This window comes from Siphateles boraxobius, unplaced genomic scaffold, assembly GCF_051911475.1.
Source record: "Siphateles boraxobius isolate OS27281-9 unplaced genomic scaffold, OSU_SipBor_1 130, whole genome shotgun sequence".
NCBI classification, from domain to species: Eukaryota; Metazoa; Chordata; class Actinopteri; order Cypriniformes; family Leuciscidae; genus Siphateles; species Siphateles boraxobius.
In genome coordinates, this window is record NW_027508734.1 from 1,689,866 (window position 1) to 1,706,714 (window position 16,849).

Sequence of the window (16,849 nt, forward strand, 5' to 3'; positions counted from 1 at the left end):
CGCGATTAGAACAAAGCACTTAAGAATAAATTACTTACTACATCAGCTGGATCCGTTGCTCCTCGAAATGAAACTACCAGCACTTTTGATACAAGTTCCAGGGTTATTAGATAGTATTATTCCTCACAGGTATGGATACGCTGTGTACACAACTGTAGTAAGATACTTACTAAACACAATGTGTTTTATAATCCAGCTGGTGGGCGTTGGCATGTTTGAATGGCTTGCCTAAGATCATATGCGTTTGAATACCGCGCGCTCTCCGTGGGCGTGGCACATTAACGCGTAATCAGGTATAATGAGCTGGAAAGAAAAAGGCTGACATCTCTCTCTTTTCATACAGATTACATAAACTGAGAATATTAGTTTTTTTTATATAAATTAATTAATTTAAAAGAAGAGAGTTCAAGCTTCATTATGGAAAAACACTCGTGTCTGTATGACAAGTATTGGCGGAATTACCATTAATTTTTGGACGCGTTTCAGAATGGACTTCACTGACAGAGAGAAGGCAGAACACGCTCACTCTCATGTTCAGAGTACAACATTTTGTCTAAAAGTTTGGCTATAAGACTTGGTAAAGTTTCAAGCAAATTGATACATTCTGACCAGTCTTATTGTATTCCCAACAGGTCTATTTTTGATAATATTGCTTTACTTCGAGATGTTTTGGATGCTTTTAAACTCCTGGGAATTAACTCTGGTCTGATTTCTCTCGATCAAGAGAAAGCCTTCGACAGAGTTGAACTTGTTTTTACGTGGAACACTTTAGAGGCTTTTGGTTTTAACCATTCTTTTACATCCATGATTAAGGCTATGTACTGTAACATTGAAAGTGTTCTTAAGGTTAATGGTGGTTTGTGTGCTCCGTTCACAGTTGAGAGAGGAGTTCGGCAGGGATGTGCCATGTCTGGGATGCTGTATTCCCTTGCCATCGAACCTCTACTTCAAAAGTTACGAGCTCATTTAAAAGGTCTGATTTTCCCTGGTTGCAATAATTCTTTACATCTTTCCGCCTATGCTGATGTTATTGTTTTTGTAAATGGAAAGGAGGATGTTATTAAGTTAGAAAAAATTGTTAATGATTTTAAATGTGTTTCCTCTGCTAAAGTCAATTGGAAGAAAAGAGGTTCTTCTAGTGGGAAATTGGAGTGGAGATCTTCCCGCTTTACCTGGAGGATTAATTTGGAAAAGAGGATGTTTAAAATACCTCGGTGTCTACCTAGGAAATGAAAACTTTATTAAGAAAAATTGGGAAGGTCTAACTGAGAAAATAAAAGGTTGACTGGAAAAATGTGAATGCTTGCTCCCTCAGATATCTTATAGAGGACGCATTTTTATAATTAATAATCTTGAGGCATCTTCATTATGGCTGAACTGGTGAACTTTTTTGGGGACAAGTATAACTGGACTCCTCAAAGCATTCTGCAGGACAGGCGGCTGCCGCTCTGCATGCGATGAGCACCTTGCAGGTCTACCAGGCCCAGCTGCTCAGAGATATGCACGAGGCGGGGACTGACCCAGGGCTCTTCAATGAGCTGCATGCCGCCACTGACCTCGCTCTCCGAGCGACGAAAGTGGCCTCACGCTCCCTGGGTCAGGTGATGGCCACCTCTGTGGTCCAGGAGCGTCACCTATGGCTGAACCTGGCTGATATGCGGGACGCCGAGCGAACCCGTCTGCTCGACGCGCCCATATCCCAGGCCGGCCTCTTCGGCGGAGCGGTTGAGGACTTTGCCCAGCAGTTCTCAACCGCACAGAAGCAGTCTGAGGCGATTAAACATATTCTGCCCCGACGGCCTGCTGCTGCCTCCACCCAGCCGTCGGTACAGGCGCCTCAGACTTCTCGCCGCCGAGGGCGCTCTCCTGTGGCTCCCTCCCCTCCCGCACGGCCCCAGCAGCAGCCTTCACCCGGGCCGCGTCGTGGAGGAGGCCGCAGGAAGGCGCCACAGCCCTCTCCAGCCCCGCGCCCCGCTAAACGCCAGGCTAAGCGGCGCTCCTGAGACGGGCTTCTCAGTGATGGTGTCGGTTTTTTCCCAGGAGGTGGTTGAAGGCCCCCTCCTTCCCCCGGCGGAGGGCCGGGGGAGAATCTTTTGTTCTCCCGCTGCCCACCCACGGGTGGGCAGTACCCTATTATGGTCATAGAAAGAACCAATACACCCATCACTGAGCACACAGAGCCGGTTGACAGTGCGCGACGCCCCCGGGCCTCGCCACTCTCATCCCCCTCTGTAGTAGAGTTCTCGGACCGCAGTGTGTGCCGCCTCCGGGCCTCGCCACTCCCGTCCCCCTCTGTCCCGGAGGGTGCGGACGACAGTGTGTGCCGTCTCTGGACCTCACCACTCTCGTCCCCCTCTATCGCCAGACCCCTGGCAGAGCAGACCCCTCTTACCTCGACACAGACCGTTCCTACGGTTTGCTTTCGAGGGGCAGGCATACCAGTACGCGGTTCTCCCCTTCGGGCTAGCCCTGTCTCCTCGCGTCTTCACGAAGGTCGTCGAGGCTGCCCTTGTTCCCCTTCGGGAACACGGGGTTCGCGTCCTGAATTATCTCGACGACTGGCTGATCCTAGCTCACTCTCGAGACCAGGTTTGCGAACACAGAAATCTTGTGCTTCGGCACCTAGCCCGTCTGGGCCTTCGGGTCAACTGGGTGAAGAGCAAACTCTGCCCCGTGCAGAGGATCTCTTTTCTCGGTATGGAGATCGACTCGGTCGCCATGTCCGCGCAGCTTACGAGCTTACGATCAGTTCGACGGCAAGAGTGCGGTCCCACTGAAATTGGCTCCTGGGGCATATGGCATCCGCAGCCGCGGCTTCGCCGCTCGGATTGCTTCATATGAGACCGCTTCAGCTGTGGCTACGCGATCGAGTCCCGAGGTGGGCATGGCATCACGGCACGTTCCGAGTCCCAGTGACTCCGACCTGCCATCAGTCCTTCACTCCGTGGAGGAACCTCAGCTTTCTACGGGCCGGAGTTCCCCTAGAACGAGTTTCCAGGCATGTTGTTGTCTCCACAGATGCCTCTTTCACGGGTTGGGGCGCCATGTGCAACGGACATGCTGCCGCGGGCTCCTGGACAGGACCCCAGCGCCTTTTGCACGTCAATTGCCTCGAGTTGCTGGCAGTACGCCTTGCCCTGCACCGTTTCCTCACGTTGCTCAGGGGTCAACACGTACTAGTCCGTTCAGACAATACCGCGACTGTAGCGTACATCAACCGCCAGGGTGGTCTACGCTCCCGCCGTATGTCGCAACTCGCACGCCACCTCCTCTTATGGAGTCAGAAGCACCTGAGGTCCCTTCGTGCTATCTACATTCCGGGAGATCGGAACTTGGCAGCCGACCAGCTGTCACGGTTTCGGCCCATCTCCGGCGAATGGAGACTCCATCCCCAGTCGGTTCAGCTGATTTGGGACCAGTTCGGGGACGCACAGATAGATCTGTTTGCCTCTCACGACTCGACCCATTGCGCCCTGTTCTATTCCCTGACCGAGGGCTCCCTCGGCACGGATGCACTGACGCACAGCTGGCCGCGGGGCCTACGCAAATATGCGTTTCCCCCAGTGAGCCTTCTCTCACAGACCTTGTGCAAGATCAAGGAGGACGAGGAGCAGCTCATTCTGGTTGCGGCGTATTGGCCCACCCGGACCTGATTCTCCGAACTGGTACTCCTCGCAACAGCACCTCCTTGGCCAATTCCTCTGAGGAAGGATCTCCTTTCTCAGAGACGGGGCACCCTTTGGCACCCTCGACCCGATCTCTGGAGGCTCCACGTGTGGCTCCTGTACGGGACGAGGCAGGTTTGAGTACCCTGCCACCAGCGGTGGCGGCTACCATCACTTCCGCTAGAGCATCGTCCACGAGACATGTCTATGCGTTGAAGTGGAACCTCTTCGTCAACTGGTGCTCTTCTCGTCGAGAAGACCCCAGGAGATGCTCGATCTCTGTCGTGCTTTCCTTCCTGCAAGATGGGTTGGAGCGAAGGCTGTCTCCCTCCACCCTGAAGGTGTATGTGGCCCCTATCGCCGCATATCACGAAGCAGTTCAAGGTAAGTCTCTGGGGAAGCACGACCTGATCGTCAGGTTCCTGAGAGGAGCGAGGAGACTGAATCCTCCTTGCCCTCCTCTCGTTCCCTCTTGGGATCTCTCAGTGGTCTTAAATGCCCTGCAGAGGGCTCCATTTGAGCCTCTGCATTCAGTTGAGCTTAAGTTCCTGTCTATGAAGACAGCGCTCCTGGTTGCTTTGGCCTCTATCAAGAGGGTAGGGGGCCTGCACGCATTCTCCGTTGACGAAGCGTGCCTGGAATTCGGGCCCGGTCACTCTCACGTGATCCTGAGACCCCGGCCTGGATATGTGCCCAAGGTTCCCACCACTCCCTTCCGGGACCAGGTGGTGAACCTGCAAGCGCTGCCCCGGGACGAGGCAGACCCAGCCTTGGCACTGCTCTGTCCAGTACGCGCTCTCCGTGCTTACGTAGACAGAACGCAGTGTTTCAGGACCTCAGACCAGCTCTTTGTCTGTTATGGTGGGAGACTGAAGGGAAAGGCTCTCTCAAAGCAGAGGTTGTCTCACTGGATAGTGGACGCCATTGATTTGGCTTACCAACAGCAAGGCCGACCGTGCCCCCTTGGTGTGACAGCTCACTCCACCCGGAGTGTGGCTTCCTCTTGGGCTCTAGCGCATGGCGCCTCGCTGGCAGACATTTGTAGAGCTTGGGATATGCTTCCCAGTGTACCTTGGTATTCCTGTGCTAAGTAGGACTCCTTCGTCCGTGCCAGTATCACGACAGGGGGATCAGACTTTCGCAGGGCACTGGAAGACAGCTGTGAAGGTGGCGTGATTTCACGGGGACCCCCATTCGTCGTCATCCGACGTAACTCGGAGTGACTACGAAAGGGAACGTCTCGGTTACTTATGTAACCCTCGTTCCCTGAGTAGGGAACAGAGACGTTACGTCTCCCTGCCACTTCCGCTGTACCGCTGGGTAGACGCCTGAGTTCAGTCTCGGCTCCTCAGCGAAGACATATCTGCATGTTGCCAAGCGTCCTCCTTTTATACCCACGAGGTGGGGCGGAGTAACGCTATGCAAATTCCGCAGACCCATGGCATTTCATCGCCATTGGCTCGTTTTATAATACACGAAGATGATTGGCTTTCTAGGCGAAACCCCCCATTCGTCGTCATCCGACGTAACGTCTCCGTTCCCCACTCAGGGAACGAGGGTTACAAAAGTAACCGAGACGTTGTATTTGGAGCTAGCCTTGATACTTCGGGAGAAGATTTTCCTGGTCTAACAGATATATTAGGTTATAAAAAGCTTTTTAAGCTAAAAAACATCATAAATGAATCAGGTTATAAGTTACTGAGAGCTGAAAAAGTTGCTATCCTTTTAGGAGTTCGATCAATACGTTTTGCAAAGAGGTTTCTTAACAAACTAACAAAATTTGTAACTGTTGAAGAGAAAATACTTTTAGAAAAGTTTGGTGCAGAGACTTTAATCCCTGACAGTAAAGATCTTTTTCCTGGGCCCGGTTTTTCAAAAGGTTTAAAGCAAATGTATAATCCTGTAGGCTATCTGAGTAAAAATGACTAAATCTATGCAGCGCGAATTATATACAGGGTCGGCGCCACGAGGGGGCCCCAGGGGGCCTGGCCCGGCCACCTAGGTCACTGTGCCCCCTCACCTCTAGTCAGCGCACCACCCTGCCTCGGAACGCGATTTCAGCCGTTGAGACTCAGCAACAGGGACGCTTCCACTGTGCCCTCTTATTCCTGGCATATTATAATTAACTTAACTATATATATATTTTTTTTTACTATTTTGTAAATTAATTTAGTTTTACCATGATTAAATCTGATTTGCAACTTTGCATTTGCACTCGCGACAGGCGCTTTAATAAATTACGTCACTAACAGATTGTATGTACTTAAACACGCTGTCACATTCGGGGCTTCTACCGCTATGTGTGAGAACTCATTTTCTGTGCTCAAGAACGTTTTCACGGACAACAGACGAGCAATGAACCACACCCGTAAGGGTCAGCTCGTGCAACCTGCATTTGAGCGGGACCTTACAAAGAAAATACGCAACGAATGGAAAGACCTCGTTCTGAGAAAGTTTCACACTTCCACTCGTCGACTGCAGCTTTTCTAAAGGTAGTTTGTGTTTTTGCTTTTTTGTCTTTGTTACTAGTATGATTGATTATATAGCCAGTGCTGGTCCTTATTATTTATGAGAATGCTGTAGGCAGCGTTGCTCTGTATATCGTCCCGTCAGTTTAAAAAAATAATAATAATTAAAAGTGGGTGTATGGTAGGCCCCCCCAGTGACACATTGAGGCCCCCTCGTTCCGTACGTCCTGGCGCCGACCCTGATTATATATGTCTAACTCGAAACAGTTGGCCACTGAACCAGCTGATAAAATCTTCCTTTGATTCGATACAAATTGACACTCAAATGAACCAATCGCATTTTACTGATGCAAAACTGGAGCGCGATGTGTCAATGTTCACCGGGCTATGGTAAAATAATGACGCAGTTGCAAGGTGTGTATAGTTTAAACTACTTAGTCGACAACACTAACAGTAGCTGTTCGGTTTTCATACTGCTGCTCTCCTTCTAGTCACTTCTGAACTCGATGAACTTCACTCTTCTGATCTTCTCTTGATTAAAGCTCCAGGTGACGGGACAACTCAATCTCGTTCTCTCTCGCAGCTGTTCTAGAATTATCGTAGGCCTACATATTAATATGTGCACAGACCCTTTTTGTGGGGCGGCTGGCTTGACCGCAGTTTTCTACTGCGAGCTATATTTGGAAATCTAGCCGGACTTCTACTTGTAGCCTAAAATAGGCTGCTTGTTATACAACGTATGATATCATATGATGTAATTCTTATTGGCCGGAGTTGTAGGGTAGACTGAGCACAGTTGAGACATAGGTGCAGTTGAGACACCTTAAATAACTTGCGCATGCAGCAAGCACAAGTTGTGATTTTTGCTGTGCACATGCATATTAGTGTCCTCTTTGATTGTGGGGAATTTGAACAATAGATGCATCTCCGATCTGAAGATATCGGCAAAAGTTTTTTTTCTAAGATAAGACTTTCACTTCACCATGCACACTCCACAATGAATAGCTTATTATCCTTTTGTCACTGTTAAACGTAACTGATATCATCACAAACATTACTCTGTGCCCTAAAAACTGGCATATTTCATGAGATTGTGTCATGCAAGGTCATTGCAAAATCTAGAGAAATGTGCGAGGTGGCCAGCGGGGTAACCCCCGATAGAGTCCTATTAGGAAACACACTGTTTAGTTGTTCAGTGTTATGATAGGCCTAACAGGTTAAACGTCGTAATTAGCCAGCATAAGCCGCAAATGAGATAAAATTTGGTATTTGTGATAATTAAACTGTGTATTAATAATGAATATATAAAATATATTGTTTCTGTTTTATAAAATTTAACCAGTGCTAATTTAAATAAAATTTATGAATTTGAATGGATGAATAAAAAAACATGTTGCCCAATTGTTATTTTTTTATTTGTCTTTATTTATTATATTTGCAATGAACGTTTAGTTACCTTTATATGATTAAAAATGGGTGTCTCAACTGTACCATGGTACTTTCTCAACTGGACCACATATGGGTACAGTTGAGACAAAGTTCAGACAAAAAGCTCCTTATTTTTATGAGCTAATTGTGGAAAATATAAACTAGTTATATTGATTGATAATATCTTAGTCTACAAGCTAATGAAATGTCATGTGGCATGCCATGTGGAAATTCACTTCTTTTCAGTATCTATTTTTGTGTGAAAAATCAAAACGCAAAAAGTGTCTCAACTGTACTCAGTCTACCCTAAAACTGCCAATAAAGACTGGAAAGAATGGCACGTCTTGTTGGAATCCTAATTTCTAACAATGAAAAAAAACATTTTAATAAGTGAATAAAACGTTTTAAAAATGCATAATCTTAGAACAACATTAAGAGGACGTTTATATAACAAGTGAATTTGAAAGTTTGAATAACGTTCTTGTCACGATAGGCTAATTGAACATTCTAATAACCTTTTTTAAATAACGTTCTTATAACCAAGAAATAACGCTACAAAGTCTAAAAAACGGTTATGGAAACGTTCTTATAACCTAAAATTGTTAGTTTAGGACTTCTCACTACAATGACCATGTGACGGTCTGTGTAAAATGCAAAGTACTTACATAGTTTTCTCTCTCTCTTTTTTTTTTTTTTTTTTCAAAAAGAGTCAAGTGGAGAGGATGGATGATCACACCAAGCTTTTGCTTTCTTCTTAAATAAGCCTTTTGGTAAGAAACTTTCTAAACAAACACGACCTGTTATCACAGTCTTGAAAGTAGTAAAAAGATGACAGGAATTGTTCTCAAACTCCCATGAGACCATCACAACTTTCAGGAAACATCTGAAGACACACCTCTTCCACAAGAGCCTAAATAACACGGTCTCACCCCTATTCGTCACACACTGCCGTTTGGGCATTTCCCCCTCAAGTCCACATGCCGACGTTGAGGGTAGCCTACCCCCTCTTCGTCGCTTGACACCGTAGAGACGGTCGTCCGATAGATTTGAATGCAAATCAACTTTTGATCTTAACGGATGGCGGTTTCCCATCAGCGGTTTGCCTGTGCTGGAAAGTATTGTTTCAGGCGATTGATTTTATGCTGCAAATGTGTATTTTGCAGTAGCGTGCGGCGCATACTGTTACAATCACTGGTGCGGTGACCAAACATTTTCGTGGGGCAGAAACCCTTGTCTGAATCGCTACCACGATATATTTACAAATTCATAGACATATAGCCTACACACACACACACACACACACACACACACACACACACACACATAGGCCTACATACAATTTTATACATACATACAATTACATACATACAACTCATTCACTAATCCCAATATATTGTATGGCATTTGAGTGCACTAGATCTGTAAGGAGTTTATTTATTTATTTATTTATTTATTTATTGAAATTAAATTTTACAGACAAAATAGGTATTGAACAAACAATATTAACTAATGTGTTAGGCAGACATAATTGCAAAATACAATAAGTAACAGCGATGAGGTCTCAAATCAAATATACAATCAATTCACGAGTTCACACTTACATACAATTAAAGGAAATAAAGTACAATGCCTATTTGGCGTGCTGTCCGGGGGGAGGGCTCTGAGCTCGGAATTTGGCCCGAACCCAGAGTAGTCCCCCCTGTAGGTAAAGTGGTTTAGGGCTAGAAGAGTGGAGAAGGGGTGGTGGAGGGATGCTGCTAAACTGTCAGAGAAATGAGGTGAGACTGCTGAGTGTATATATACACATTTTAATCATGATTGTTGAGTGCTCTCCACCCGTGTTAATTATCTGAACGTGCTTCTCCCGAACTTGTTAATAAAACATCATTTGTTGAGTGCTCTCCACCCGTGTTAATTATCTGAACGTGCTTCTCCCGAACTTTGTTAATAAAACATCATGAAGACAAAAAAGTAAATAAAATGATAATAAATTATGTAAAATAAATAAATGAATGGGTTCAAACATCTGCATTTGTGAATGAAGTATTTAGCAAGTTCAAAAAGATTATTAACCAATTAGTGCTGTGAACAATCTTTCTTAAGTACACCAAACTTGATTTGTTTCTATTCAAAGGGGTTTACACATGTAATAATACATGACAGTTTACTGTACAATTGAGACCAAAATAACTTATTATACAATAATACAAAATAAGTTCTGTGGTTTCAATATCAGTTTCACAAAATTGACAAGAGTTTTCTCCGATATCAAATTTAGATTTCAGGAATTCTTTAGATGGGTATATGTCATTTATAATTTTAAATGAACTTCTTTCACTTTAGGGAGACTTGGAAAGGTAAGATAATTAATTCTCAATTCCTTCACCTCCTCTGGTTTAAAATCTTTGAAAATATAGAAACGTTTAATTATATTTGGATGAAGTCTATCAATAAAAACACTTCTAATATATTTGTTGTTGTATTTATGATCTCTAATATAATTCGCCCAGAGAAGGAGATAGGAGAGAGAATGACACAGAGTAGTGTGAAAGAATCCCCTTTACCATTAACACCATGTTTTTTGGCTCTTTCAGGTGACGTACAAATCCATGTTTCAAACAAAAATCATTGTAATTGAGAACATTACCATTGGTTGTCCATCATGTCCAACAGGGAAAAAAAAATATATTGAATCTAGTTTCCATAAAATAAAGATTTGTTATCGTGTAAAATAAAGCGATTATTCCAGATACAAGTTTTGTGTGGACTAATTGACAGTTAGTTTTGACCTATTGACGTTTGTAGGCTTTTACAGATCATGTAGCCAATTGTCTTTGATCCGTGGGTATAATCGGTCAAATTGACGTTTAGTTTGACCTGTTGATCTGGGGAATAATAATTTATTTTGACAGTTAGTTTTGCCCATTGATTTTTGTGTTATAGATCAAATTGACGGTTAGTTTTGCCCTATTGACCCCCGGGGGAAATAACTCCGGAAGATTCGGTTATGGAATTCCCCTCCCTGCCAGCTGTCGCATTGCTGGGACAGTAAGACAATTATTTTTGTAATGTCACATATCACATATAGACTAGAATAAAACATAGAGGTTTTGAATGGTGTGAAAAATAAAATCATCTTACTTTTTCAGCCGTTCCCAAGATGTTGAATCATTTAAAGTTGAAAAGCTCCCACAAGTGATTCTCTCTCACTGGCCTTTTGCATTTGACAACCTCCGCGCTAAGCGTCTGTGTGTGTGTATGTGTGTGTGTGTGTGTGTGTGTGTGTGTGTGTGTGTGTGTGTGTGTGTGTGTGTGTGTGTGTGTGTGTGTGTGTGTGTGTGTGTGTGTGTGTGTGTGTGTGTGTGTGTGTGTGTGTGTGTGTGTAAGTGCGACACAATCACATTCCTGCACCCCTTCCCAGCCAGCACAGCCATGTGGGGCCTACATGAGTTTGACCTGGGCTATCTAACTGGGACCCAGCCAGTTTTGTCCACGGTTTCCATATAGGCCCCACATGGGTTTGCCCAGATGAAATGAACACTGCTCAGTGAGCACACTACAGGCTGTTAAATGTAGCACTGATCAGTGTTGGAGTTAATGAGATAATTGATTGAATAATGATTGAGCATTATTGATGAACACCTGCTGTTAACAAGCAGAATCACTGAAGAAAAGAGAAACACAAGAACTACTTCCAGCCACAGCCTTAGATGAAATCAACTGAAGATAAAATACACGAAATCTCTCAAGATCTGATTAAACAACTCCACAAACAGCATTACCAGCTTCACTTATTACTAACCAGGTTTACTTTATTTCTGCTAGAAGTCTACAGAAGTTCTTATTGAAAATGAACAGAGGTTAAGATGTTGATTATTTATTGAAAATAATAGTTTGGTTTGATGTCACCGTTATGGTGATCAGTGTTTGCTTTAGTTGGGATCTTGACTTTTTAACCTTAGTTGTTCTCTGCTCAGCTGTATCTGCTTGTTATGTAGAAAACAGCAAGAGAAAATGCAATCAGATGCTATAAACTAAAAAAAAAAAATGCTATAAACTGATTGATGATTAGAACATAATCATCTTGTAGTGGCTTAACTCACTAACATTGTGTGTGACTTTTATACGGGTGATATGTTATTCATCTTGTTATATTCTTGTGATTCTACAGCAAGAGGTCCAGCACATTTTTACCAGAATATCAACTGTTTTTAGAACACCATGTACACATTTTGGACTTCTGTGATTTCTACTCACACACAGACATGAAGAATCAGCATATGAATCGCTACAATGGTGACATGCTTCATGGTGCAATGCATTCTGGGAGCCATGGATAAGTTTCGTATGATGCACCCAGAATGCATTGCACCATGAAGCATGTCACCATTGTTGAGATTCATATGCTGATTCTTGATGTCTGTCTGTGAGTAAAAACCGCAGGAGTCCAAAATGTGTAAGTGGTGTTTTAAAAATCATTTGATGTTCTGATAAATGTGCTGGATCTCTTGCTGTAGAATCACAACAATAAGACAAAGTGAATAACATATCACCTGTATAAAACTCACACACAATAATAGTGAGTTAAGCCACTGGAAGATGATTATATTCTAATCATCGATCAGTTTATAGCATCTGATTGCATTTTCTCTTGCTGTTGTCAACATAACAATCAGATACAACTGAGCAGAGAAAAGCTAATGTTAAAAAGTCAAGAGCCCAACTAAAGCAAACACTGATCACCATAATGTTAACATCAAACCAAACTATTATTTTCAATAAATAATCAACATCTTAACCTCTGTTCATTTTCAATAAGACCTTCTGTAGACGTCTAGCAGAAATAAAGTAAACCTGGTTAGTAATAAGTGAAGCTGGTAATGCTGTTTGTGGAGTTGTTTAATCAGATCTTGAGAGATTTTGTGTATTTTATCTTCAGTTGATTTAATCTAAGGCTGTGGCTGGAAGTAGTTCTTGTGTTTCTCTTTTCTTCAGTGATTCTGCTTGTTAACAGCAGGTGTTCATCAATAATGCTCAATCATTATTCAATCAATTAATTATCTCATTAACTCCAACACTGATCAGTGTTACATTTAACAGCCTGTAGTGTGCTCACTGAGCAGTGTTCATTTCATCTGGGCAAGCCCATGTGGGGCCTACATGGAAACCGTGGACAAAACTGGCTGGGTCCAAGTTAGATAGCCCAGGTCAAACCCATGTGGGCCCCACATGGCTGTGCTGGCTGGGTTGCTGGGACAGTGAGAAAAAAGTTGTATATAATGTAATAATGTTGTATATCTCACACCTGTTGATCTGGGGAATAATAATTTATTTTGACAGTTAGTTTTGCCCATTGATTTTTGTGTTATAGATCAAATTGACGGTTAGTTTTGCCCTATTGACCCCCGGGGGAAATAACTCCGGAAGATTCGGTTATGGAATTCCCCTCCCTGCCAGCTGTCGCATTGCTGGGACAGTGAGAAAATTATTTTTGTAATGGCACATATCACATATAGAGTAGAATAAAACATAGAGGTTATGAATGGTGTGAAAAATAAAATCATCTTACTTTTTCAGCCGTTCCCAAGATGTTGAATCATTTAAAGTTGAAAAGCTCCCACAAGTGATTCTCTCTCACCGGCCTTTTGCATTTGACAGCCTCCGCGCTAAGCGTCTGTGTGTGTGTGTGTGTGTGTGTGTGTGTGAGTGAGATGCAATCACATTCCTGAACCCCTTGCTGGGACAGTGAGAAAAAAGTTGTATATAATGTAATAATGTTGTATATCTCACACCTGTTGATCTGGGGAATAATAATTTATTCTGACAGTTAGTTTTGCCCATTGATTTTTGTGTTATAGATCAAATTGACGGTTAGTTTTGCCCTATTGACCCCCGGGGGAAATAACTCCGGAAGATTCGGTTACGGAATTCCCCTCCCTGCCAGCTGTCGCATTGCTGGGGAGATGGTGCTCGATGCAGAGCCAAATGGGAGGAGCTAGAGCTCGAGCTCCCCCTTTTCTGGAGCTCCAGCTCCACCTCGCTAAATGAGGCCGAGAGAAATAGCGACCCAGAGAGAAAGAGCGAATATGCGTTTGCATTTTTTGCTATACGGTTGAATAAATGGAGAAATAGGAAGTGAAAGAAGGAAAGGGGCTCTATCAGGAGAGACAAAATAACAACGCCAGCCAGCGTTATTTAGAGAAACTGCTTGGTATCAACAACATGGACCCGTACGAACTGCAGCTAATGTTAACGTTAGTGTAAACCGATGGAATTCAATAGGCGGCGGCCAGAAGAAACGGCCAGCCAACCCGCAATGGCGTGCACAATCCTCAAATAGTAACGCAAACCAGAATCACAGCAGCTTATGGTTGCTATCGTGATGAAGGTCGAGGCAAAACAGCGAGGCAGTCGTAATTATACGTGATTACAATTCATTGTCGATGTTCAATTCCCACAAATACCCCAAGAGACCCTCAGTTATGCAGGGGAGACCTTCAGAGCATAAAGAAACTGCATTTAGATTAAAGAGAAAAGCACATTACCAATACACAAACTATAATCCTACATACCACGGGATGATCCTGCACACAAACCGCTTCGTAGTCACACACCATATTGCAATACAGTGGCTCAGTCAGGACCATGTAAGTGACGTGCTATCAATGCCACCGAGGACAAAACAAATCATAAATAGCCAGCCGCGGTCAAATGCGTATTATAAGCAGCCCTATGTGTTGTAACACCACCTTTCTTTTAAAGATGTTACTCTGAGGGGGTTCAACAGATTTTTGACATGTACTGATAAAAAAATCTCTTCGCAGAACAAATTCATATTTAAACCCATTTTATTTTCCCCACCAGTGCTTAATACATGTGCCAAACAGACAATAAATAAACTGCAAAGGACTCTCAAAGGTCTTTGTCTCTTCAATAATGAGTCAATGAGATGAAGTAAACTTATCGTTTGAATGTCCTGTCTTTTGATAAGTTGAAGCGATGATGAAGATGAAATGAGTTTCAAATCCACAAGGCTATTTGAGTGCGATGCAATGGTTGTAATCCTATAATCCACAATGTGAAAAAAGATCGCCGTCAACAGTGAAACGTTGTCCTCAGCGCTACGTTGCTGGCCGTGTGCTGTAGCCTCGTTGCCAGCGTGGATTGCACTTGGATTCACTGTCTCTAGTATCCAATCAGTGCTCACAAAAGAACATGTGGAAATTAAAAAGTCCTTTCTAGAAATAAAGTAAATGGTTAACATCAGTGATCTTATGAAACAAACACAACGTCAAGTATATAAATCATCCATACTGACAGTTGAGCAGAAACTGTAGAAGATTTTATTATTTAGAAAACAAGTAATTTAGCTATATATTTGGACACAATTATTTCTTCTGTCTGTGACTTTGGATTTCCTCTGTGTATGTGAAAGACCTTGAATGGAATGTTGTTTGCTGCAGAAAATTCTATTCTGAGAAGTCACATGGTAAAAGACCTTTACCCAAAACTATCTATAGGGTGTGTTACCTTCTTTGGAAGAAGATGTATGTATATAACTCTGAACCAAAATATACTCGGGAGCGCACTGGAAGGCCAGAGGGCCAGTGGGCCGCAGGCCAGAGCGTTAGAGTGTCGTTCTATGGAACGGAACGGCATTCGAAAATAAAGTCTAATTATTTCTGGCATCAAAGATCTCTGCGAAGTTATTTTTCAGAAAGATTGAAAACCACAACAAAACTCAAAGATTTCACAACAAAGGACTTTGGAGGAGCAAGAAGGTAGCGTGAGATCAACCATTTGATGTCTCTCTATCAAACGAACTGACTTACTCTATGGTAGGTGAAAGTGAAAGTGACACGTGATGGCCAAGTATGGTAACCCATACTTGGAATTTGACCTCTGCATTTAACCCATCCAAGTAAGTGCAAACACATTAGGAGCAGACTAGTGAGTAGTGAACACACACACACTGCAAACGTGGATACACACACCCGGAGAAGAGGGCAGCCTTGAGTGACACCCGGGGAGCGATTTGGGGTTAGGTGCCTTGCTCAAGGATACCTCAGTCATATTCCTGCCGGTACTGGAATCGAACCAGCAACCTTTGAGTCACCAGTCCAACTCTGTTACCATTAGGCTATGACTGACTATACACTCACCCAAAGGATTATTAGGAACACCATACTAATACTGTGTTTGACCCCCTTTCGCCTTCAGAACTGCCTTAATTCTACGTGGCATTGATTCAACAAGGAGCTGAAAGCATTCTTTAGAAATGTTGGCCCATATTGATAGGATAGCATCTTGCAGTTGATGGAGATTTGTGGGATGCACATCCAGGGCACAAAGCTCCCGGTCCACCACATACCAAAGATGCTCTATTGGGTTGAGATCTGGTGTCTGTGGGGGCCATTTTAGTACAGTGAACTCATTGTCATGTTCAAGAAAACAATTTGAAATGATTCGAGCTTTGTGACATAGTGCATCCTGCTGGAAGTAGCCATCAGAGGATGGGTACATGGTGGCCATAAAGGGATGGACATGGTCAGAAACAATGCTCAGGTAGGCCGTGGCATTTAAACGATGCCCAATTGGCACTAAGGAGCCTAAAGTGTGCCAAGAAAACATCCCCCACACCATTACACCAGCACCACCAGCCTGCACAGTGGTAACAAGGCATGGTGGATCCATGTTCTCATTCTGTTTACGCCAAATTCTGACTCTACCATCTGAATGTCTCAACAGAAATCGAGACGCATCAGACCAGGCAACATTTTTCCAGTCTTCAACTGTCCAATTTTGGTGAGCTCTTGCAAATTGTAGCCTCTTTTTCCTATTTGTAGTGGAGATGAGTGGTACCCGGTGGGGTCTTCTGCTGTTGTAGCCCATCCGCCTCAAGGTTGTGCGTGTTGTGGCTTCACAAATGCTTTGCTGCATACCTCGGTTGTAATGAGTGGTTATTTCAGTCAAAGTTGCTCTATTAAATCAGTCGGCCCATTGGTTGATTAGATAATTGCATTAATGCGAAATTGAACAGGTGTTCCTAATAATCCTTTAGGTGAGTGTATATATATTGCCGTGGTACTTGATGCATCACCACTTTCATTAGCCATTTTGATTTTATGTTGTCATAAATATATACAAAAGCAAGAAAACAGTGATATAGAATTATGAGTAAATATGTAACATCACAAACTGAAATGTAAAAAGATTTTAAAGACCTGCCAATAGTAGACATTATGCATCAGAGGGTTTAATAGGGCTAATAGGGTGTGTTTTTCATTA

General features: G+C 43.5%; 1 protein-coding gene across 1 annotated transcript in view; it reads right to left on the reverse strand.

Annotated features, from left to right (window-relative positions):
- Positions 1 to 8,488, reverse strand: part of LOC143736775 (GTPase IMAP family member 7-like) — a 29,168-nt gene extending 20,680 nt beyond the window's left edge. The window contains exon 1 of the mRNA XM_077227473.1: positions 8,227 to 8,488. The gene's annotated coding sequence lies outside the window, so the exon portion shown is untranslated. The remainder of the gene's footprint in view (positions 1 to 8,226) is intronic.
- Positions 8,489 to 16,849: the final 8,361 nt, after the last annotated feature.